Raw genomic sequence first — 24,055 nt, forward strand, 5'->3', positions numbered from 1 at the left:
CTTTTTTCACAGCCGCCTGACACGGCTGACTCATATTCAGTGTGTGATCGACTGTAGCCACCAGCTCCTTTTCAGCAGGGCAACCACCTAGCCAGTTATTCCCCATGTGGACAGCCACACTCAGGATAGGTTGGGGAAAGTGCACGGAGGTCAGGCTCCAGGCCCAACCAGTCCTCGGCCTCTCTGCTGGGACTGCCAAGGAGGGGGCTGGTTGGTGCCAGCTATGGGGGTGTTTTCTGATGCAGACACCTGCTCGTTAGGAACTGGGCAGAGAACCGACAAATTCATCTCATGTAGGCCACCAACCAGCCAGCAGCTGCTGCCTTCCAGATTCAGGGCAGTGCCCTCGCCATGAGGGGCCCATTCCCCACCCCCAGAGACCCTCCCAAAATGCCTGCCCCTCCTGCACACACACGATGTGAACCGAGACGCCCCTTTCTCCTCTGAGCCCAGAGCCCCCTTCCCCTCCCCACTTCGCCCAAGTGACTGCCGCTCCAGCCATCCCATCCCAAACGCAGCCAGCGGCCGCTGCCTCTAGGTGGCCCATGGGACTACCAGCGCCTGCTTGTTTGCCTTCCCCTGCTGCTTGGGCCTCCACTCACACCTCCTGGCCAGCTGGGACAGCTCCTGGGGTGGGGGCGGGGTGCCGGATGCGATGGGGGCTCCAGGCCCCAGTCCATGTGGTGAGGGGAGGGGCATCCCGGCTGAGGAGACACCCTGTCTCAAATTATATTTGGGGCAAAGGTCAGCTGGGATGGCAGCTCGCGGTGGTGCTGCAGGGTGGGGTTCTTATGTGGGGTCTCCTGGCTGGCTTCTGTTGGTGGGGTCCCAGTTGGGGTAGGTGCCATGGGGGCTCCCCCAGTGCATGGGGTTGGGCTGCTGGCTCGCAGGAGCAGGGGGCGCACGCTGGGGCGGGCGCAGGGGTTGCTGCGCTGTATGAGCCCTGGGGCTCTGGCAGGGACGGGCTCCATGCCACCTCTCTCCCAGTGCACTTGCTCAACAGCTTCTCCTTCCAGTCCCGCTTCCTCTTTCAGCCCCTCCTGCAGGATACCGTGGGGCACGTACACGGCCTTGTTGCTGAGGACGCAGAGGAAAAAAACCCAACCCCGAGAGCCAGCTGCGAGGCCTTTCGAAACAGGCCTGCGGCAAGAACCCCGGCCCCGGCCGCCCACGGCCCCACACAGCAGCTGTTCTGCGGCGCGACACACCGGCAGGTTGCTAAGAGGCTGCCTGCGCCCGAGGTCCCCAAGCTAGCACTGCACTACAGGGCACGCTGGATTAGGGCCTGGCCGCCTGACAGATCTCAGACAGGAGCTGTCAACGGGGAGCCAGCGTCGGATGGGAGGGTTCCCAGCAGGGCGCGGCCCGAGGCCTCACGCGAGTCACTGTTTTCCTCAATGAGCTGGAAGTCCACACACAAATCGCTCCTGGTAAAGTCTGCGGCTGACCCGCAGACGGGCGCGTGTGTCAGGACGGGGACGGGGCAGTCCGACCGAGCCATCCGGATCGCTTGGGAAGCTGGACCCAGGCAAACAAAACGTGTGTACAAGTTCCACCTCGAGGAACAAGGAACACAGGACGCGAATGGGGACCTGGGTCCTCGAAAGCAGAGGCTCTGGGGTCACAGTTGCTAAGCAACTCAACAGGAGCTCCCAGGGCGACAGAAAGGCGAATGCGATTCTGGGATGTATAAACGGGAGCGATGCCTAGGAGCAGCGGGGTGATTTTACCTCTGTACCCGGCCTTGGGGAGACCGCTCCTGGGACCCTGAGCCCCATTCTGGGTGCCCCAGAGGGTGCAGAAAAGAGCCACAAAAATGACTGCGGGGCTGGAGAAAATGCCTGACAGCGAGAGACTTAAAGAGACCGACGATCTATTTAGCTCATCGAAGGAAGATGTAGAGGCGACCCGATTTACAGTGTGTGAGTGCCTGCAAAGGGAGCAAATACCAGGGTCTCATGAAGCCAGACAGCGCGAGAACCACTGGCTGGAAGCGGACGCCAGACAAATTAAAATCAGGTACAAACGGTGACCAGGGAGTGTGGTTCACCACTGGCACAAACTACTGAGGGATGTGGCAGATTCTCCATTGCTCGGGGTCCTCAGAGCCAGCCTGGGAGCCTGTCTGGAAGATTTGCTTTAGCCAAACACAAGCTATTGGACTCAAAACAAGGGTAACGGGGTGAAATGTAACCGCCCGTGATACACGACGGGCTAGGGGAGCTAATGTGGTTCCTTCTGGCCTTCAACTCCTTGAATCTATGAACCTTCTCACACAAAACAAGTCCTGTTCAAGATTTAAAAAAACAACAACAACAACAAAAACCACTGTTTCTGTAGGTCCTACAAAAAATACAAAAAAACCCACACCACTCTGCATGAGCTCCCCCGGCTCCCTCCCTGGCTTCACAGCTACCAAGTGGCAGACCCCGGCTACAGCGTGGCTGATGCGGGGGCAGTGCCAGGAGGCCAGGTTCCTCGCAGCTCTGGGATAACGGCGATGCCGGGAGGAGGGAGTTGGGCGCTGGAAATGGAGGAGACACAGCAGAACTTTTCCTCTCCCCCCCCCCCCGAAGCTTCTTCGGAGAGAGGATTTCAAATAAGCCCGGGGAAAGGAGAGAAGAAAGCACACGTGGGCAGGGGAGGTGGCCGGTGGGGCCTGGGAGGAGGGGATCTCGTTGCGGGCTGCCCCCGCCTCCTCCCCTTTGCTGCCAGTGCACAGCATTTCCTTCGCTCTCTCTGAGGTGAATGCCGAGCCCAGCTCTGTGCAGTCTGCACCCATGGGAGCAGGTCACCGGGTACGGGGCACGCACCGCCCTGCCCTCGGGCCCATCGACGCCTGGAGGGTGGATGCGGGGAGCGTTGAACAGCCCTGAGCCTGGAGAAGAGACAGTCACGGCGCGGGCTGCACACCTATTGCCCCGGGGGGGGTAAGGCCAGGCCCTGAGGGAGGACGATGCCCTATGAGGGACCCACCACGCCCTGGTCTTTGCAGAGCGGGAGGGTCTCTAGGCTGGGCAGGGAGGCCCTGTGCTTGCTGCAGCTTGCCCGAGCCGGTGCCGGCAGGGCGTGGGGCGACACACCAACCACGCGTCTCCTGTAGACCTGCCGCCCACGGGCTGGGAGAGGAACCCAGCCTGGCCTGCCACTCCCACGCCCTCAGGCAGCTTGTCAAGAACCCTGACACAGGAACGGCATCCCGTCCCCTGGGGAGGAGAGCGACAGATACCCACCTAGCCCAGGGCCTGGGGAGAGCTCTTAACTCCAGTCCAGTATGATCTTAGACACCCCACACGATGGGGAGCCCCTTCCCCCGTCTGGCACAGCTCCCTGGTGGGTGCTGACCGCACCCCCGCACAGCCCTCGGTCCCTGCGGGGTTCTTCACAGGCTGCTCCACGTGTAGTTTAATCACTCACCCGAAGTCCAGGCCCCGGCTCTGCGCACACAGCTGTGACCTCCCTTGCACGGCATACCTTGCAGTTCTCTCTCTCTCACACACACCCACACCCACCCTCCTCCTCCGCCTCCCCTCCCATGGCACCAGTTTGAATCCAGCCTGGGTTGGAGGAACCAGACGGTGATTGGGGGCCAATGTGAAATTAACCGGGGGGGGGGGGGGGGGGCAGGTTGTGACCACTGGGCCTACAAATCTACCCTAATTGCGATGTTCGCTCTACACCGCGAGCGTAGAGTCATCGTGTAAAACAACCGCCGTGGATGGGAACAGGCGCAAGAAAACCAGACAGAGAAACTGGATTAGTCTATACCCATGTCGCTGTCATCCCAGGAGTGTGGATACGATGCTGGTTAAAAACAGAAGATGTGGAACCGGAAATTGGCAAACCAAAGTTGGTCTGTCGGGTATTGGGCCTAATTAGTGGACAGAATAATGCGGGGGCGGGCTGTTCCACCCACCACTCACTTCTGGGGTCCTTAAAGAGAGAGACTCTGGGGAAAAAGGACAGACAGACAAGCGTCACCATCCTGGCAGCCACACCCCCACCCCAGCTCCTGGGACCCCAGACTTCTTAGTGCCAATCCTAACGGATGTCCTGACCAGGCCGGGCCAGAGAGAGGGACCCAGATGACACAGCCGCCCTACCAGCTCCAGCTGCAGGCCATCCACCGCCTGGGATGAAACAGGACCAGACATGAAACAGCAGACACAACGGCTCCAGCTAGGGTGAGCAGATAGCAGGTCTGACAAATCAGGATGGGGATGAGGGTAACAGACACCTCTATAAGACAAAGCCCCAAATATCAGGAACGTCTGGACACCCGAGCGCCAGCCCATCTCAATGGATAGAACTTCTCTTCTCCCACAAAGGGCAGTTACCACCATCTTTGGTACCACCTAAGGGCAGGTCAAACAAGGGGAGTTTCTTCTAAATCTCCCCCCAGCTAAAGGGAAAGGGGACACGGAAGGCTGTGAAAACGAAAGCCTCACTTAAGAAGTTACATTTCACAGGCTCAAACTAGTTTTCTCCCTTTTCCATACCTTTAGCGAAGGCTAACGGGATGTGGGATGTTGCGTTTGCCATGGTGCGAGGCAGGCATAGGTCTCTGCCCACCAAACTCGGGACCTTTTTGATGCTGGACAGTGACTGGGTTACATTAACTTCTTTGGCCCGTTTGCTCCCTTGAACTCAAGCAAGCCCAGGTTTCTTTTTGGCCCCTCTCTAACCTGAGAGGAGGGTCCATGTTAGGATATAGATATCCAGGCCTGTCTGTAAAGGCCGATACTTGAAGAACGTAGGTGTGTTTTTATCACTTAGCTAGTTATAAAGGTATAAAAGAAAGAATTAAAATCACTGTCTGCCGGTGTCAGGGCCTTTTTTCACCGTGACAGTCTGAGGTCTCTGGCTAAGCAGCAGGGGCGGCCATTAGCTCGGAAGTGAACGGTCACATCCTCCCATCCCAAACCAGTCCCATGGAAATCAGGCAATGTGGGGCTGTTAGGAAGGTGATCCGATCGATCACCTCCAGAGAAAGGGAAGAGCCTAAAAGATTGAAAGAAAACTTAGTTTAATAGCATCCTGTCTGGCAAGAACTTACTTATTAATAGCTGGGGTGTAAAATTCTTATTTTTGTATTGTTTTATTACTGTAGTCTTTACTTCCCTATTGTTGTCTGTATAATCTCCGTCTGGTTTGGTGATTGTTTCTGTCTGCTGTATAATTAATTTGGTTGGGTGTAAACCAATTAAGGTGGTGGGATATAATTGGTTAAATAATCATGTTACAATACGTTAGGATTGGTTAGTTAAATGTCAGTAAAATAATTGGTTAAGATATAGCAAAGCAGAACTCAAGGTTTATTATATATAGTCTGCAGTCAATCAGAAAGTAAGGGGGGAATGGGAACAGGGAATGGGGGTGGGGGAATTGGGACCATGTTTTGCTAAGGGGGGGGAATGGGAACAGGGACACAGGCAAGGCTCTGTGGTGTCAGAGCTGGGAAGGGGGACACTGAGGAAGGAAACTGGAATCATGCTTGCTGGAAGTTCGTCCCAATAAACATTGAATTGTTTGCACCTTTGGACTTCGGGTATTGTTGCTCTCTGTTCATGCGAGAAGGACCAGGGAAGTGAGAGGGTAAAGGAATAAGCCCCCTAACAGACCATCCAAACAGTGTCCAGCTTCACTTCCTGTCTCAAACTGTTCTCCAGCATTGCTGTGCACTGTGAAGCAGTTGCCACATTCCACCCCAGAATTGGCTGCTTTTCAATGGTGGGTGTGCAATTCCTGATGTATTGGACAAGACTCTGCCATCTGTCCTCCTGTTGAGTAGTACCTTACTCATCAACTAGCCGCAGGAAGGTCTGTGGGGCAGCACGCGGCGTAAGGCACCCATCAGCAAGCGTCAGAGTGGCAGAATGTAGGCTATTATTATTTTATTCCCAAGACAAACATTTGATTTCCCAAGAATCGAGGTTGCTCAAGCACGTTTCCTCTGGACGCAACCACTGCAAATCCAGCGAAACCACTGCTGAGTCGGCGCTCACATCCACCCGCAGCCCAGCTCACGTGCCTGGCCGAACACACCCATGGATCCTTCCCCCACCAGCAAACTCCCCCTCAAGTCAAACCACTCCCCGGTGCACATCTCCACTCCCAGCGAGATCAAGGCATGTGTTCCACAGACATACATGCGCCAGTCATGTCAATCGTGTGTTTTTTGCAAGTGAAGGAGGGGGATGGGCCCCACTGACAAGCACTGTTTTTATGGACATAGTTAGGGCCCTACCAAATTCGCGGCCATGAAAAACGCGTCACCGATCGTGAAATCTGGCTTCCCCCCGTGAAATCTGATCTTGTGTGCTTTTACCCTATACTATACAGATTTCACAGGGGAGACCAGCGTTTCTCAAATTGCGGGTCCTGACCCAAAAGGGAGTTGTAGGGGGGTGTCAAGGTTATTTTAGGCATGTTATAGTATTGTCACCTTTACATCTGCACTGCCTTCAGAGCTGGGCAGCTGGAGAGCAGCGGCTGTTGGCCAGGAGCCCAACCAAAGGATAAAAATCCATTTAAAACACTGGATTTTTTTAAATTTATATAATTTTTTTTTAAATTACATAGATCATCAATTTAAAATGTAATTTATGTTAAGGCCTAAATTTATTATAATCTATCATCATTTAAATTAAATACAAAATAATAATATGAAGCAGTACATGTTTGCTGCCAAGTTTTAAAGAAAGTCAGACCACTGAACTGGTGGAAGTTGCTGGTGAAGCACCTGGAACCCGAGTTTGCTGAAATTCTAAACTACCTTTTGGAAGCAGCAGCCCCTTCTGCAGGTACAGAGAGAACAGTTTCTTCAGATCAGCTTATTCAGCTAGGTCAGTTCAATGACTACTAGTTCCTTCAAAGTTGAGACCAATTGGGAGTTGCAAAAGCAGGAAAGCTTGTTTTCCTCTCCCAAACTGTGAATAAAAACTAGGTGCGAGAGGATGAGCTTTACTAGTTCTAAACCCTTGAAGGATTTGGTGACTAGAAACAATTCATTCATAAGAACATAAGCACGGCTGTACGGGGTCAGACCAAAGGTCCATTCAGCCCAGTATCCTGTTTACTGACAGTGGCCAATGCCAGGTGCCCCAGAGGGAGTGGACCTAACAGGCAATGAGCAAGTGATCTCTCTCCTGCCATCCATCTCCACCCTCTGACAAACAGAGGCTAGGGTCACCATTCCTTACCCATCCTAGCGAATAGCCATTAATGGACTTAACCTTCATGAATTTATCTAGTTCTCTTTTAAACCCTGTTATAGTCCTAGCCTTCACAATCTCCTCAGGCAAGGAGTTCCACAGGTTGACTGTGTGCTGTGTGAAGAAGAACATTCAGTTCACTAACTGCAGATACTTCCTTTCTTTTATAAATCAGTTAGTTTTAAATGCAAAACATGTTTTGATAAACTTTTTGATCAACTGTTTTTTCTCAGGTATCCAGCAATTTTAAGGTAGTTTAAGGAAAAAAAAATAAACTGTGTTTTTGTGCATTTTTAATTGAATCTGAATTCTCATCCAAGTTAAAACTTAATCATTTATTGTATAAGAAATGCTTCATTCCCCATTTTCTAATTGAATACAAATGTAAAAATTAAGAATCTGAATAAATGTATCTCAAGCTGCATAATTACTTAAATAAAAGACGTGTCTAGCTATAGCGTATCCTCCTGGTTATCAGAAAGAAGCCCCAAATTTAACACAACGGCTGCAGATGTGTTTTAATGGTTACCGACCAATGAGAACTGACCTGTCTTTAGGAAAATAAAAAGTGCAAATGCAAAACATGATTAAAATTGATTATTTAACTCCAGGTTTCCTCTTTGTAACAGGGCAGGTTGATTTAAATCAGCAAATGTAGTTCTTGTCCTGGTTTCTGCAGGGAAGGCGCTCTCAAAACAGCTGACTACCCAGAGGAAAACTGACTCATAGACTTTAAGGTCAGAAGGGACCATTATGATCATCTGGTCTGACCCCCTGCATGCTGCAGGCCACAAAACCGTCCCTACCCCTTCCCTTGACTCTGCTGATGAAGTCCCCAAATCCTGTGTTTTAGTGACTTCAATCGGCAGAGACCCTCCTGCTAGAGATCCCTGCCCCATGCTGCGGAGGAAGGCGAAAAACCTCCAGGGCCTCAGCCAATCTACCCTGGAGGAAAATTCCTTCCCGACCCCAAATATGGCAATCAGTAAGACCCCGAACAAGTAGGCAAGAGTCTCCAGCCCGACCCTCATTGGCCATTATACTATTTACCTGCCATTCCTCGGTATTCCTCAGCTAATATGACTACCCAGAGCGCTGTCAGTTACCAGATGCAGCTTTCCACATGGAAATGTCCCGGTTAGACTGATGTTGTCCCTGTAATACTGGGCATTTGTCACTGTGCTGGGCGCTAGGGTCGGTCTGGACTTCACGGCGACAGCAGGGATGAGAACGGCAACCGAGCTGTTGTGAAAACACGACAGGCCCGTCACGAGAGCGACTGTGAGCGACAAAAAGAAGAACAGGAGTACTTGTGGCACCTTAGAGACTAACAAATTTATTAGAGCATAAGGCTGTAGTCCACGAAAGCTTATGCTCTAATAAATTTGTTAGTCTTTAAGGTGCCACAAGTACTCCTGTTCTTCTTTTTGCGGATACAGACTAACACGGCTGCTACTCTGAAACCTGTCATTATGTGAGCGACAGACACAGAGGAGTAGGGCGCGCAGTTCTGATCCTGTCCACTGAGTGCAGCAGTGCTGATCCGCACACACACTCTGGGGGCCATTACAGCAGATAGTCCTGAGCAGGAGAAGGAAAGGAGCTGTGTCGTGAAATTTGCTATGGCCTGGATCCTCAAAGGCTGAAGCCAATAGGAGTTAGGCACCGAAATACCTTTCAAGATCTGATCTAAGTTTGCCAGGGTAGTAATTGTCATAGTGCAGTATGAGAAGTTCCTGATGGATGGAGAGGGCAGGTAGATCTAGTGGGGAGGGTGCTGGGAGACCTGGATGCAATTCCTGGCTCTGCCAAAGACTCCCTGTGTGACTTGGGCAAGTCACTTAGTCTCTCTGTGCCTCAGTTTCCCATGGAGATAATATCGCTGCCCTGCACATGAGCAGTTCCACTGACTTCACTAAGTTTCCTCATATGCTTAAAGTTAGACGCTCGCCTTTAAGTTCCCTGCTGAACCAGGCTCAGACACGACCTCGGGTTCCTTTCTTAGAACTCTGTGCCTCTCTTCTCCTTTAAGACACCCTCGCTTGCCCCGCTCTGCTTGATTAGAACCTGCTGCAGCTTCCGCTCAGCCCCAGTGGCCAGAAAACAACTGGCTGAGCTCGTCCTTCCTGGGACGCAGGAGCAGCGCTGCAGGTAAGAAGAAAATGGGGAAACCCTCGAACGCGCCAGGTGCTGTACAAAGCCAGAACAAGACAACAGTCTAGGAGAGTTCTCTCGGTCCCGTTCTCGGGAGAGCTAAGAACGCAGGAGCAATTTAGAAACTTAAAAAACCCAAACTGTTACGTGCCATTCACCACACGCGCACACACCAGTGGCGGATTTCCACACGGGCCAACGGGGCCCAGCCAACTTGGGGCCCCTGGAAAAATCTCCCCCTGCCACAGCACCGGGGTTGGAGGAGCTCTTGCTCTCTGCAGTGGCCCCGGGGCACAGAGTTTCTCCGGTCTCTGGGCCGCGGGTGGGGGGCAGAGAAAGGAGTGAGTGGGGGCAGGGCTGTGGGGGGAAGGGGTGGAATGGAGGAGGGCTCTGGGCAAGGGGGTGGGGCTGCAGGCAGAAGGGGTGGGGCAGGGCCACAGTTCCAGCACCAGCCCAGGAGACCTCAATCCACCTCTGACACACACACACACACACACACACACACACACACACAAGGAATCCCCAAAGCAGAAAGGGAGCTGACGATGAACAGGAAAAGCGCTGCCCCAGAGTGTGGACAAAGGACAGAAACCTACAAACACCTGGCCAACGTGGGCCTGTCGCAAACCTTTCGATGCTACTGGAATATAAAGAGCTGCTATCTCCTGGATGGAAGCAGGCTTGCTTGACTGCGTGCCATAGGCCCTGTACTGCTGACGGGTGCATATCACTAGCCCCATTGTACAGAGGAGGAAGGTGAGGCAAGGAGTGGTAGATGCCATGCTTAGCTACTCTCAGCCGGAGCTGATCTCAGCTAGGAGTCACTCTTTGCAGAGCTCTCTTCACCCCACAGATGTCAGGCAAGGGAACTGGGCTAATCGATGCCAGCAGCTGAGGAAGGGGGAGTAGGAATTGGGGTCAGCTCTGTGCAAACACTGCTGTGGTCCAGTGTGTCTGGCATCCTGTACCTAACAGCGGCTGGTGCTGGTTGCTCCAGAGGACCTCAGAACTAGTCCTCATGTCCACAACCATGCATTTCCCATGAAACCTCTTCCTGACCTCAGTTTACGCCCTGACGCATGAGGATAAAGAGCCAATAAACAGACTCTAGACTCGCAGCAGAAACCGGCAGGCCAAGATTGAAGGGCACGTGCAGAGGAAAAGCACAGGAGCCTTCGCCTTACCCAGTTCCCGCCTCTGTCTTTCAGCTCCGGAGGAAACAGCACTTCACAGCTCTTTAAACAGCCTTCCTCCGCGATATTCATGCCCTGCCGGGACTTCACAGTGCCGCTACTTGAAAGCAGAACTTTGCTACCCGGCACCACATGACCGCCCTGGGGGATGACAGGGGACTTTCCAGGCTTGTGAGGATTCTAGAAATAATTTAAGTTGCACTCTTAAAAAACAGGTATCTTTGGAAAGAGTTTAAAAATACTTAATTGGCCGAATATTTGTGGTAACTGGCACCAACCCACCAGTAACAGGCAGAGCAGGGCACTGGCTGAGCTAAACAACTGGGAACAGAAAAGGTCACCAAGTCACACCCCTCCCATTAGGGAAGGGTTAGACGGGCGCACTGAGAGACAACAGACCTTTGCGTTGTTGCTGTTGCTTTAAGAAATATCTGGTCACACTCCCTGCTCCACATCCAGCCAGCAGGGGGCGCAGTATTTTGCTAGCCACTCCGGCACCAGGGTAATTACACGCACAAAGGCGTCACAGAGGTCAAGTTACCAAGAGCACGTTCTGGAGGAGAGGTGTGTGAATCCAAGTGTAACTGGCTACTCGACACGGTGCCGAGAGCCGGTGCTCGGGAAAATGTGGTGCAGCTCTTGCGTTTTGCAGGACCAATAAAATTTGCCGTGCTCTGCGAACGGCTTCCCAGACGGCTCTTGGCACAGAGCTCTGGCCGGGTGCGGTGGGCTGGCTGCCGCACAGGGAGCCGGCACAGTGGAAACCAGCCTCGGCCCACACGGAAGGGGCTAGGAACGGTTGGTAAGAGAGGCCGGTGGGCAGCTGCTAAGAGAAGGAGTTGACGAACGCTGGAGAGTGCAAAATACAACAACAAAACCCTGGCCAGCCGGGGACGTCCTCAATAGGCTGCAGCCTGTGTGCATCTGGAACATCACAGCACCGCAGGGATAGCACCCTGATCTTACTGCTCCACAACGCCCCATCCGTTCAGCTAAAGGAGACCCTCCACTCGCTGTTAGCAGTGCAAGGCCTAGGACACATGGACAAGCGGTTCTGATTCCATCCAGCAGGGGGCAGTGGTGCACACACACGCTAACCAGTTTGTTCCAGTGCAAACCCGCATCCAAGGGCTTTGCTGCTCAGAGCGGCGTGGCGGGCAACTGGCCTCCTGGGCGTCCCTTTGCGTCGGACGTTTGCCAAGGGCGGCCCTGCCCAGTTGGTCAGACACCTGCCCTGGGAGTTCTCGCCGCATGGCGGGGAAGGGAAGTGGAGGTTTCGAATCGGCGCTTAGTCACAACCAGAAGGGAAATGACACACGATAGGTGAGTCAACGTCCCCTTTTCGCCAGCAGAACCTTTCCGAACTCCAGCACAGAACGCTCTCCAGCGCCCCGTCCAGGGGTCCGGCGCTGCCGGCAGCCCAGCAGGAGCAGACGACGCGGAGCCCAGCCGGCAGCCCGAAGCAGGGGGCGTGTAACCATGGCCAGCTGCCAAACGCAGGAGAAAAATCAGCCCCTTTCCCAATATTCCAGCTGTGACAGGCCCCGGCACAGCTCAGAAAGCAGCACGCTGCCTCGAGACACGGTCGCCAAATCTGGGGGCAAACCTGCATTGGCTCCAGTCAGAAGCATCCCTTCTAAACCAGCGCAAAACAGTGGTGCCGCTGCTTGGCTTCTCCCTCTCACCGGCCTGCCTCCTTTCTGTATCTCTTCAAGCTCTGAGCCGTCCCTGTTCTGCATCGGTCGCGAGATCCCCATCCCTGCACCACTGGAGAGACGCAGGAGACCTTGTTTCTCATCACGGAGACAGTCACACCCCTCCCGGAGCAACCCTTTAGAGGAGATCTCTTCCTCCTAAGCGCATCTATGATCTCGTAGCCTAGGCCAGAAATATCACCTGCCTCTGTTCCACAGAGCCAGACGTCGTCCTTATGCTCCGTGTCTCCTGTCTCTCTCCTTTTCCTCCTCTTCTGCTCCTTTCTAGATCTTTCTGGCCAGCCAGGTAATTGCATAACTCACCATACACCCCACACCGCCCTAACAACACAGTCACTTGGGGGCAGCTGCAACTGCCTTGCCCACTGGGTTTCTGCCTGGAATCGCCTGCTTTCACCCAGGGCATTTCTGATCCGCCCAGGAGAGCAGGCAGAGGGAAGCTCTGGTTTGCTGGCAGATGGATATTGTTACAGCACCGGGACCCGGACATTTTTGGAAAGCCGGGGAACCGAAACCATCAAGGCAAATAAATTACATTGAGAAAACAGATTCAAGTTTCCAGTTCTTCCATGCTCTCCGCACACAGTTCTCAGTCCCGACCCGCAGCCCCCTGCTATCCCAGCCCTGGGCTCCCCGCTTCCCCAGCTCTGCCAGCACCCCTCACTCCCGACCCCCCCTGCTATCCCAGCCCTGGGCTCCCCACCCCCAGCTCTGCCAGCGCCCCTCACTCCCGACCCGCAGCCCCCTGCTATCCCAGCCCTGGGCTCCCCGCTTCCCCAGCTCTGCCAGCACCCCTCACTCCCGACCCGCAGCCCCCTGCTATCCCAGCCCTGGGCTCCCCGCTTCCCCAGCTCTGCCAGTGCCCCTCACTCCCGACCCGCAGCCCCCTGCTATCCCAGCCCTGGGCTCCCCCCTTCCCCAGCTCTGCCAGTGCCCCTCACTCCCGACCCGCAGCCCCCTGCTATCCCAGCCCTGGGCTCCCCCCTTCCCCAGCTCTGCCAGTGCCCCTCACTCCCGACCCGCAGCCCCCTGCTATTTCAGCCCTGCCCCCAGCTCTGCCAGTGCCCGTCAATCCCGACCTGCAGCCCCCTGCTATTCCAGCCCTGCCCCCAGCTCTGCCAGTGCCCGTCAATCCCGACCTGCAGCCCCCTGCTATCCCAGTCCTGGGCTCCTCACCCCCAGTTCTGCCAGTGCCCCTCACTCCCGACCCGCAGCCCCCTGCTATCCCAGCCCTGCCCCCAGCTCTGCCAGTGCCCCTCACTCCCGACCCGCAGCCCCCTGCTATTCCAGCCCTGCCCCCAGCTCTGCCAGTGCCCGTCAATCCCGACCTGCAGCCCCCTGCTATCCCAGTCCTGGGCTCCTCACCCCCAGTTCTGCCAGTGCCCCTCACTCCCGACCCGCAGCCCCCTGCTATTCCAGCCCTGCCCCCAGCTCTGCCAGTGCCCGTCAATCCCGACCTGCAGCCCCCTGCTATCCCAGTCCTGGGCTCCTCACCCCCAGTTCTGCCAGTGCCCCTCACTCCCGACCCGCAGCCCCCTGCTATCCCAGCCCTGCCCCCAGCTCTGCCAGTGCCCCTCACTCCCGACCCGCAGCCCCCTGCTATCCCAGCTCTGGGCTCCCCTCTCCTACAGCTCTGCTGATGCCCCTCACTCCCGACACGCAGCCCCCTGGGCTCCCCACACATTGCTCTGCCAACAACTCAGTCCCAACTAGTAACCTCAGTTCCAGCTCTGAAGCTACCAGTCCCCCATAACTGTGGGTTTTTCTTTGTCGGGGGGGTTCGGCATAAATGGGGCCAGGAATGATCCTCAAGCCCTTCCCCCTCATGACCTGGGATCCGTTCTGCATGGTGCTTAGTGAGCGGTTGGGTTTCCTGGTTGAAGCAGAGCGCGAACCCCGAACCCTGGGCGAGATTTCTGACTGGCGCTGGGAGCCAGCCAACATTTGCTCGGCGCTTTGGAAATGTGAAGTGCTCTGTGTGTGCCGGGTAACGAACACGAATTGACCGAGACAGTAAATACTGGCAGAGCCACAGGCAGCCAACGGCAGCACGCCCAGAGTTTCCGCAATCACAGGTTCGAATCTCGGCACGTCAGGCTTGGCCCCTCAGCCTCCCCAGGGAACGGAGTCAGTGCACAGATATTAACGAGACCAGGGGTCAGGAGCCGGAGTCAGGCTCCAGCAACCTCCGGGAGTGCAGCTGGCCTGGAGTCGGCCGCCTGATTGCGGGAACAGAGCCCCGCAGCAGCAGTTTGGGGGCTGCTCACAGCATTCGCCCAGGGCTGCGATAGGATCTGTGCCTGCGGGTTGCCATTCCCGCTCCTCCCTTGCCTCGCCTCACTGCAGGCGAGGGTAACCTGCTCTGACTCCCAGCTCCGATGTCTGCCTCTGGCTCTGCCCCGGGGCTCCAGTCCCGGTCACCAACTCCTGCTCTAACCCCTGGGCATGACCACCGCGTCCTGGTCTCCGACACCGTGGCAGGTTTCATAAGAGCGAGAAGTTACTCCAGTCACCCTGGCCACGGGTTCCCCCCGCACCTGGCTGCGCAGCCTGGCTGGCGGCATTTCGGTGGCGCCCCCTAGGGGCAGCTTGTGAGGGGTGCTGGGACGCCGCAGGATGAAAGGTGTCTGTAACAGGGCGGGGAGGGGGGGCTTTCGTGCGGACCCAGCCTGTTAGGAGCGTTCGAGTCCTGCCAATGCGGCTCAGGCCAGGCTGACTCAGTAGGGCAGGATCCGCTTGCTGACTCCATCCTCCCTGGCTGGAATCGGGTGCAGCTGGAAGCTTAACTGCCTAGGCAGCACCCAGAGGAACAGCCAGGGAGCAGGGCTTGATCAGACAGGCAGCTCAGGTCAGACAGGCACTGCAGGAAGGAGCAACAGGGTCTTGCGGGAAAGCAGGCCACAGCTGCAGGTGCAGGGTCCCCAGGCTGGGACCCGGAGCGGTGGGTGGGCCCGGGTCCCCCTGCCGGCCGCTGGGGAAGTGGCACCGGCTGGGCAGTGAGCAGGAAGACTGCCAGAGTCCATGCGTCAAGAGAGACTTTGGTACCCCTGGAAGGGGAAGCGTGCAATGACCTGGCTGGAGGGGCCAAGGCACGAAGAGGGAACAGAGGGTGGGAGGGACGCTGCCAGAGGAGGGCGCAATGCCTGGCCAGAGCTAATCCCCAGAGCAACCAGGAGGCGGCGCCAGTAGTGGCGAGTGGACCCAGTGTCAAGGGGGCACATTTGGAGGCCAGCTGAAGGCGCACATGCACCGAGCATGGCCTGGGGGAATGGCTCGGGTCACTGGGTGGTACAGATCAGAGCGTTTTTTTCTCAAGGGGAGGACAGCTTGCTGATCACGGAAACCTGACGGCAGCGTCTCTACCGGCACACGCTCAGGGTCCTGTCAAACGCACTGGCAAGTCTTGCGGCCAAGCCCACAGATGGCTGCAGCGAGAGACGTTCTCCTTAGGCCACGGCTCCAACACAAAATTGTGTCAACCTAACGTCCGTCGGCATGCGACTCCCGCGGTTATTCAATTGCTTGTGCGTGTCCACGCGTGGCTCCTTGTGTCGGGATGTGCGCCCTCACCGGGAGCGCAGTATCGAGTCGACTGTCAGCGTGGGGCATCGGGGGACGGCCCCTGAAAGCCAGTGACAGTCGCGTAAGCAGCATGGGGAGGTGATGGGACTAAACGGGTGTAGAGAGGCACTTACGTCTCTACAAGCAGCTGACGTCAGCCTAACCGCGTCGCGTAGACCAGGCATTAGCTTGCTGGTTTCAAATGGGAGAAGAAGTTACAGGTCCAGGATGGGGGGGAAAAATATTCCTCCGGGCCAACCAGCAAGCAGAGATTTGCATGTGCTATCTGATTGGCTGAGAGGTGACCAATACTTTTGCTCTGGACGGGCTGCAGATCCGCGCATTGCAATTCGAACGTGATGGCTCTTCCTCCCACTACGGCAGCTTCCCCTCCTGCTCTCTTCCCGCCTTTCTCCCTCCTGGGCAATTTAAGCCTCTGCTGGTTTCATCACAACTGGATCTCGGAACCCGGCCAGTGACATCACAGGGGTTGCTACAGCAGCAACCACAGATGTGACGGGCAGACGGGTGAAGCAACCGGCATGTGAGTAAAGAGACGAGAGCCACACATTTGCAAGCTGGTTCTTCCTCTGCAAGGCCAAGCCCCACGGGAAACGAAAAGCCAAGCTCTCCCTGGAGCTCTGCCCCATTGCAGAAACCAAGTAAGGAAACAAAACCATCGCTCCCGAAGTGAGCTGGTGCCATCTACAAGGAGAAACGCCATCCTCGCTTATCTGGGCACCATCACTCATCCCCCCTCTAGGTCTCAGGCAAGCAGGGCTCAGGTGTCAGACCTGCTGCTGTTCCAGTCCTGGGGCTCCCTTCCCTTTCTTCATGCAGCGCTCAGTCAACTTGTGGAACTCCTTGCCTGAGGAGGTTGTGAAGGCTAGGACTATAACAGCGTTTAAAAGAGAACTGGATAACTTCATGAAGGTTAAGTCCATTAATGGCTATTAGCCAGGATGGGTAAGGAATGGTGTCCCTAGCCTCTGTTTGTCAGAGGGTGGAGATGGATGGCAGGAGAGAGATCACTTGATCATTGCCCGTTGGTCCACTCCATCTGGAGCACCTGGCATTGGCCACTGTCGGTAGACAGGATACTGGGCTAGGTGGACCTTTGGTCTGACCCGGTACAGCCTTTCTTATGTTCACAGATGTGCTGATGCAATACCCCGTTAGCCCAGCCTTGGGCCCCCTCTGCCCGTGCACCTCAATCCAGACCCTTGCTCCTGCAGTCCTGACCCCAGCCACACTCAGCCAATGCACCTGAGCCCACCAACACCTGTGGCTGCCCAATTCCTCTCCATAAGGACCTCCGGCGACCTCCCTTTGCGAGTGGAAGGCCTTGATTTTCCGTTCCGCGCACCCGCCCACCTCCTACATTTGACAACAGGCAAATTAAGCACAAAGAAAGCAAGAGCCACGGAATATGTCAGCAAAGTAACTTAACCCCCAGCTCGCCCCATGTCCACACACAGGCATGCAGCAGGCTGGGGGGGGCAGCCCTGAGCCTGCCAGGAGGCTGTTTCTGGAAGGGGGAGGGGATGGAACCCCCAAATCCCTCCCAACTGCATCATGTGTGTGGGATTTGAACCCCGGCCTTCAGAGAGGGTGCATAAAAAACAAAGTATAAGACCCAGTCCCCGCCTCCAAGATCCTACACAGCAGAGCCACGCAGTGCAGGTGCACGGGCCCCTGGTGAGAGCATGGAGGAGAAGAACCCAGGGACGACTGGTGAAGGAACAGGGTTTGAGGGAAGGACACTGGGAAAGAGGAAAGCAAGTGAGTGGAAAGGAGGCGGGAGATGCAGGCAAGACAGGGCTCTGTAGGACCTTGGCCAGAGCTCAGATCTGCTGAGATGAAAGGCTAAGCTTGCAAAGACTTTCTGCCATCCGGCCCCTGACTGATCCCCGGGTGCGATCAGGAACTGCCCCGTTAGTATTGCCAATGAGACGTCTCATGGGGACTTCAACGCTGAAGTCGCAGGCACTGGCGCTTGCTAGAGACCGGATAGTCAGCTCTATGGACCCATGTTCTGATCTAGGCTGGCGAATTGTATGTTCCTGAGAATAGGACTGAGGGAAAAAAAAAAATACAGACGAGAGAGAGTCTCCCAGCAATGCTGGTTACATAACATAAGAACATAAGAAAGGCCGTACCGGGTCAGACCAAAGGTTCATCTAGCCCAGTATCCCATCTACCGACAGTGGCCAATGCCAGGTGCCCCAGAGGGAATGAACCTAACAGGCAATGATCGAGTGATCTCTCTCCTGCCATCCATCTCCATCCTCTGACAAACAAAGGCTAGGGACACCATTCCTTACCCGTCCTGGCTAATAGCCATTAATGGACTTAACCTCCATGAATTTATCCAGTTCTCTTTTAAACGCTGTTATAGTCCTAGCCTTCACAACCTTCTCAGGTAAGGAGTTCCACAAGTTGACCGTGCGCTGCGTGAAGAAGAGCTTCCTTTTATTTGTTTTAAACCTGCTGCCTATTAATTTCATTTGATGACCCCTAGTTCTTGTATTATGGGAATAAGTAAATAACTTTTCCTTATCCACTTTCTCCACATCACTCATGATTTTATATTCAGAGAACCTGTCTGCCCGGAACCCAGAACACGCCACTCCACAGTCCTCCAGTGGGGGGGGGGGGGGGGTTCCACTTAAGCTGCTCCCAAAACAGCATTACTAGGGGCTAGAGCAGAGGGCTGTGACCCTCATCCTAGAAAGCTGGATTCCATCCTCAGCCACCCTCAACCCCACGCGGAGGTAGGTAAGATAACGGAGTGTCTGTCGCACTCAGACCCTCAGGTGACGAGTGCTGTGGCGTGCAAAGCACCATCAGAGTCACAAGAGAGGGTGGCTCTTTGTTGGGTCCAGGCAAAACCCTCCCATGCAAACCAGCTCACACTCTACTGCCACTCTGGAGGAAAAGGCATCAGGCAAAAATTCCCTTGGAGGCTCTACTCACAAAGGTGGGTGGCGATTTCTCAGCCCCCCAACTGGCCAGCATCCCTGGTACCGTATGAAATTCCAGACAGTCATCCTGTTCGCGCCAGCAAAGATTAATGCTGCTGACATTTATTGGAAGCCCCTTTGATTCTTCCCGTAAACGAACATCTTGTGCACATGTTCATGATCGCTCTGTTTAAACCACACCAGCTACTTCGTTCAGGAGTAGCCAATACCCTCCAACGGAACATCAAGTGTAATGTTATAACAAGCCTTGGTTAGTTTACGAGATCACAGAATCACAGGAGTGGAAGAGACCTCGCGAGGTCATCTAGTCCAGTCCTCCGCACTCATGGCAGGAGTGGGTATTGTCTACTACTGTATTTATCTTCTCCCAAAACTAAATGATCCCAATCTTTCCAGGCTCTTCCCCACGTGGAAACCCACGGAAACAAGCCCCGGAGGTGGCTATGTGAGGAAAGGGCAGACTGGCTGAACTGCAGCTAGCAGAACCCAAGAATATATTTGTGTGCCTCATCTATTTTTCACAGTCAGTTTAGCCTCTCCAGGGCAGATTTTTGTTCTGTGTTTGTACATAAGCTAACACAGTGTGGTCCTGCTCCCAGATGGGGATTCCTAGGCATTATCAAAATACAGCAGTAATAATGGCATACTGACAACTTCTTTTTAAATTGACTAACTTCCAGAGAATTCCCATTTCTGATGGAGTCAAGTAGCAGAGGGGTAGCCGTGTTAGTCTGGATCTGGAAAAAGCAACAGAGAGTCCTGTGGCACCGTATAGACTAACAGACGTATTGGAGCATAAGCTTTCGTGGGTGAATACCCACTTCCTCAGACATGCGTCTGGGTATTCACCCATGAAAGCTTATGCTCCAATACATGTTAGTCTTAAAGGTGCCACAGGACTCTCTCTTGCTTATTTCTGATGGAGTTTCCTTTATACAGTCTGACCTGATTTTTTTTCTAAATTCCTTTATTAAAAAAGGCTACGTTTCTTTTCAGCAAGGAAAACACCAAGCAACTAATTGACCGTGAAGAGGAACAATGAAACTGACTCTATAAAGCCCCGGTAAAACGCCACGTGACAAAGTGCAAAGACAGAGGTTTGCTTTTCTGCAAACATCTCTCAGGTTTCCTAATCTCATGTGCTACTTGTAACTATCGTAGGGACAACATTTTCAGATAGATCCGGTTTTCAAGACGACCGTGTCCCTTTAAATTATTTCTTAAAGGAGGTGGAAGGCGGAGAAACCAACTTCATTAACTCCAGACTCTTGAGTTTTATCTCAATCCTTAAATCTTGATTCTGACCTGACCACAGTCTGTAGCTGGGTGACATAGTAACAGGTTGTTATTTACAACCCCTTCCCCCACCTGTTAATTAAACATGAACAATGATCTTGCAAGAACAGACAGACTCCACTCCCACATAGCCCTGCTCCCAGGTCTGAGCGGCAATTAACCATTCATAACCACATTGTTCTAGTCGGTAACAGCACTGCAGACACCAGGCCGAGATAAAAAACACAAGATCCACTACATCACTATCAATTGCTGCCTGGATGTTTCTCACTAGCGGATCCTTCATAAAGTTAATGTGCAAGAGACAAGCGGACTTACCTAATGTAGGTTCCCAGAACGGAAAGAGAGAAGAGGCAGCCCCAGACTTATTGGAAGCCCATGGAGGTCTGGCTTTGAATTCGAAGTCAGAGAGGGGAATTTGAAACGCGGGTTGGGGTTTTTTCTAACTTCAGTCTGTGAAATAAAAAGAAGAGAGACACTTCCTCAAATCATCAGAAATAGACATGGGTTTTCGGCTACCAAGCGTGAAAAATCCATAACTTTGGGAGGAGGAGCACGAACAGCCTAGCCATGTCGGTAACAGCCCCCTTCATTTCATATCGCAAGTAACCCCCAGAGACCTCAATCAGGGCCCAATGGTGGTAGGTGCTGGACAGACCACGCATCTTGCCTTGCCTTGGAAATCTTGCAAGACCAGATGCTCGGTTAAAAGGAAGGAATTCACATGCAAGCAACCAAACCCCAGGCAAGCAAGAGTGACACCCAATTTAGTGTGCAGTATTAAGCCTCTCACTTTCCCATAGGTCTGTGCCTGTGACTCAACCCTTTATAAATACCTAGGTAGAGAGAGGGAACTCGGATTAGCTGTTTTGCAGATGACTTCAGACCTTTGTAATAAAAACACACATACATTTCAGACAATGCCAGCTACCAGGGAATCTATAGTGCAATCCCTGGGAGCAACGAAACCTTAACAGCAGCTGTCAATTAATCCTGGCTTTCCTAGGCCATTTTATCCGAGGGAGAATTGTCCAGGAGAGCCTTGGAGGACTGGCCTCTGAAGTTTTGCAGGACTGTATACACTCCCCTGGGAGATTATATTAGGGCCACATTTTTCAGACTTGGGTGTCTATATTTAGACACCCAAATCCACACTTAAGCAATTAAATACGTTTCCTTATTCGGGTGCCTAGACACATATGTAGGTGTCTGGCTAGAAGCACCCAAGTTTGAACACACACATCCACACACAGGTCCCTTTTTCAGTGTGTGACTCAGGTCTTCCTGCCCCTTTCTGCTGCAGCGGCCTGGCTTCCCCCACCCTCCAGACGTCATTCTGGGCTAGGGTTTTGAAAGGAACAGGGAAGCGCGTTGTTAAAATGACCAACTCAGCATCCTGAACCGGCCTCCAGTGTGCCGCCCTGCCTGGGTCATTGTGTTCATCATTTCAGCCTCGCTGAAGGAGGGGGATCTCCCCTTTCGCCGCCTCGCTCCTGTATTCGAGGGATGGGTTTATTATCACAAGGAGAACTGGGCTCTGGGAGGGATGAACAGTTAACCCTGCTGCAACTCGTCCGGGAGCATGGTGAGCCACCTAGGCTGGTATGCTGCCTTTGGCAACGGCCAGGGCCTGTTGCTTTGGAGAAAGGTAAACACCCCACCACCACTATCTCTGGGCAACAGCCATTGATAGGAGAAAACTATCCCGCACTACTAGTTCTAGAGAGGCTAGGTGGCCAGGCCTAGGACATCCAATCTCGCCACCCTCAGCCAGTGCAGGATTGGGGGCTGGGTTTTTTTACTGTCAACGACGGCTTTTGTTGACTGCCCGGATCTCGCTGTCACAGAGTTTCCCCCATATTCATCCTAATTGTCACTATTTTAAAGGGAGGCTCCCAAACAAAAGGTCCCATTTGCATTGTTTTTTTTGTTTTTTTTTTTAAGAAATCTCATCTCCTGGTTCCTAACAAGCCCCTCGATTGTTGGCACTGAGAGAGTTTTAAAAGTTGTTATTCATTTCCAGTTTGTTCGCCTCAGCCCAACCAATGCCACTCGTCTATTTGCTGTTTGTTTCGAATTCAGTGCCACGCTCTGCCTCTCTCGGGCGGTGGACTACAATCCTTGCAGGGGAAGGTTAAAAGCCTGATGGGGTTTCCTAATTTTGTCTTCATCGTCGCATTGAAAACTCCTTTGAAAACTCAATAAAACCTACACTGTCCGCCAGGGTCTTTATTAATTTAATTCTGTGACTCCTAGGTATTCGCCAGCGGACTGCCCGCTAGCTGTGTGTCAGCAAGCCTGGAAAATTAGCTTAACGTGGAGAAAAAATGTTCCTCTGGGGGGAATTGGGGAATGTGGGAACATGGCACACAGAGGAATAGGCACAAGGGGGAATAACCCAATTAAAACTCTTGCATTGGCTCTGAGAAGTTGGTCTAAAAACCCGCCCACAGTGCGGTCTCCTGCTACTCTCCCCACTTCCGCTCTTCATCTAGCATGGGGCTCTTCTGGGCCCGTCTCCACGGCAAGTCCTGCTCTCCGGAGCAGCCTGTGCTGCACGCCAATGGCAGCAGGAAACCTTTGGTCTTTATTCCCCACCCGCCATTTGGGGGGCGGGAGCTTCCTGTTGTTTGTACACAAGGGGTTTGTGTGTAGACACAACCCCGGAGAGACAGAGAGAGTGTGTACATAAGCCTGCACAGATAGTGTGTAAACTTACACACAACTCGGCAGGGGGAGAGAGAGAGAGAGAGAGCGTGTGTGTGAGTATACACACAACCCTGCACAGAAAGAGTGTGTACACACACACACAACTTTGCACAGAAAGAGTGTGTACACACACACAACTCTGCAGAGGGAGAGAGAGAGAGAGAGAGTGTACACACACAACCCTGCAGGGAGAGAGCATGTGTGCGCTGGTGTGCCCACACACGACCCTGGAGAGCAGAGCGCGTTATCTCGGGGAGGAAGACGCTGGCTTGAAGAGAAGTGAGCCCATCTGCAAGGTTTGTGTTTCCAGCACTCGGAGATAAACCCGCTTGTGCCGCACCTCGCTCGGATTAGCTTGAAAAAACAATAGCGGCTGGATCAAGAGCTCTGCGCTAATGACACCGGGGGTAGGGGGCTGCATCAGCGCCCACCAGCCCCTCAGCCAGGGACCCACCTGCTTTCGGTTTCTCTCTCTCCCGCGAGCACTTTATGGTCCCGGTCCAGGAAACTTTTCACTACAATAATTAAAGGCGCCATTCCCTGGGCACCTGTGCCAGCCCCCCACCTGTCGGAGCTGACCCTGGGCACATGAGGAGCTGGCATAGGGAGGGGCTGACCCTGGGCAGGGGCTCACACAGGGGAGGGGCTCAGGGGCTGGCACAGGGCAGGGGCTCAGGGGCTGGCACAGGGCAGGGAGGGGCTTGGCAGAGGTGAGGGGCTCAGGGGCTGGCGGAGGACAGAGGAGGAGCTTGGGGCTCCCCCGGCAGGGAAGGGGCTGGCACAGGTGAAGGGCTCAGGGGCTAACAGAGGGCAGGGGAGGGGCTCAGGGGCTCCCCCAGCAGGGGAGAAGCAGGCAGAGGGCAGGGGAGGGGCTGGCACAGATGAGGGGCTCAGGGGCTCCCCCGGCAGGGGAGGGGCTGGCAGAGGGCAGGGGAGGGGCTGGCACAGGTGAGGGGCTCAGGGGCTCCCCCGGCATGGGAGGGGCTGGCACAACGTGAGGGGTTAAGGGACTGGCACAGATGAAGGGCTCCGGGGCTGGCAGAGGACAGGGCAGAGGCTCCCTGGGCAGGTGAGGGGCTGGCACAGGTGAGGGGTTCAGGGGCTGGCAGAGGACAGGGCAGAGGCTCCCGGGCAGGGGAGGGGCTGGCACAGGTGAGGGGCTCAGGGGCTCCCCCGGCAGGGGAGGGGCTGGCACAGGTGAGGGGTTCAGGGGCTGGCAGAGGGCAGGG

The 24,055-nt window shown here is 54.4% G+C and overlaps 1 protein-coding gene across 9 annotated transcripts in view; it reads right to left on the reverse strand.

The window, feature by feature from the left end:
- The window catches only part of IRF5 (interferon regulatory factor 5), a 48,117-nt gene that overhangs the window by 17,977 nt on the left and 6,085 nt on the right, over positions 1–24,055 (reverse strand). For 6 of the 9 annotated variants that reach the window (XM_065551782.1, XM_065551785.1, XM_065551776.1 and 3 more), the window contains one exon: positions 20,436–20,570. The gene's annotated coding sequence lies outside the window, so the exon portion shown is untranslated. Of the gene's footprint in view, positions 1–20,435; positions 20,571–20,953; positions 21,005–23,280; positions 23,920–24,055 lie in introns of those variants that run through there. The other 3 variants (XM_065551789.1, XM_065551794.1, XM_065551797.1) reach the window with 2 other exon arrangements.

The sequence above is a fragment of the Chrysemys picta genome, chromosome 1, assembly GCF_011386835.1.
Source record: "Chrysemys picta bellii isolate R12L10 chromosome 1, ASM1138683v2, whole genome shotgun sequence".
NCBI lineage: Eukaryota > Metazoa > Chordata > Testudines > Emydidae > Chrysemys > Chrysemys picta.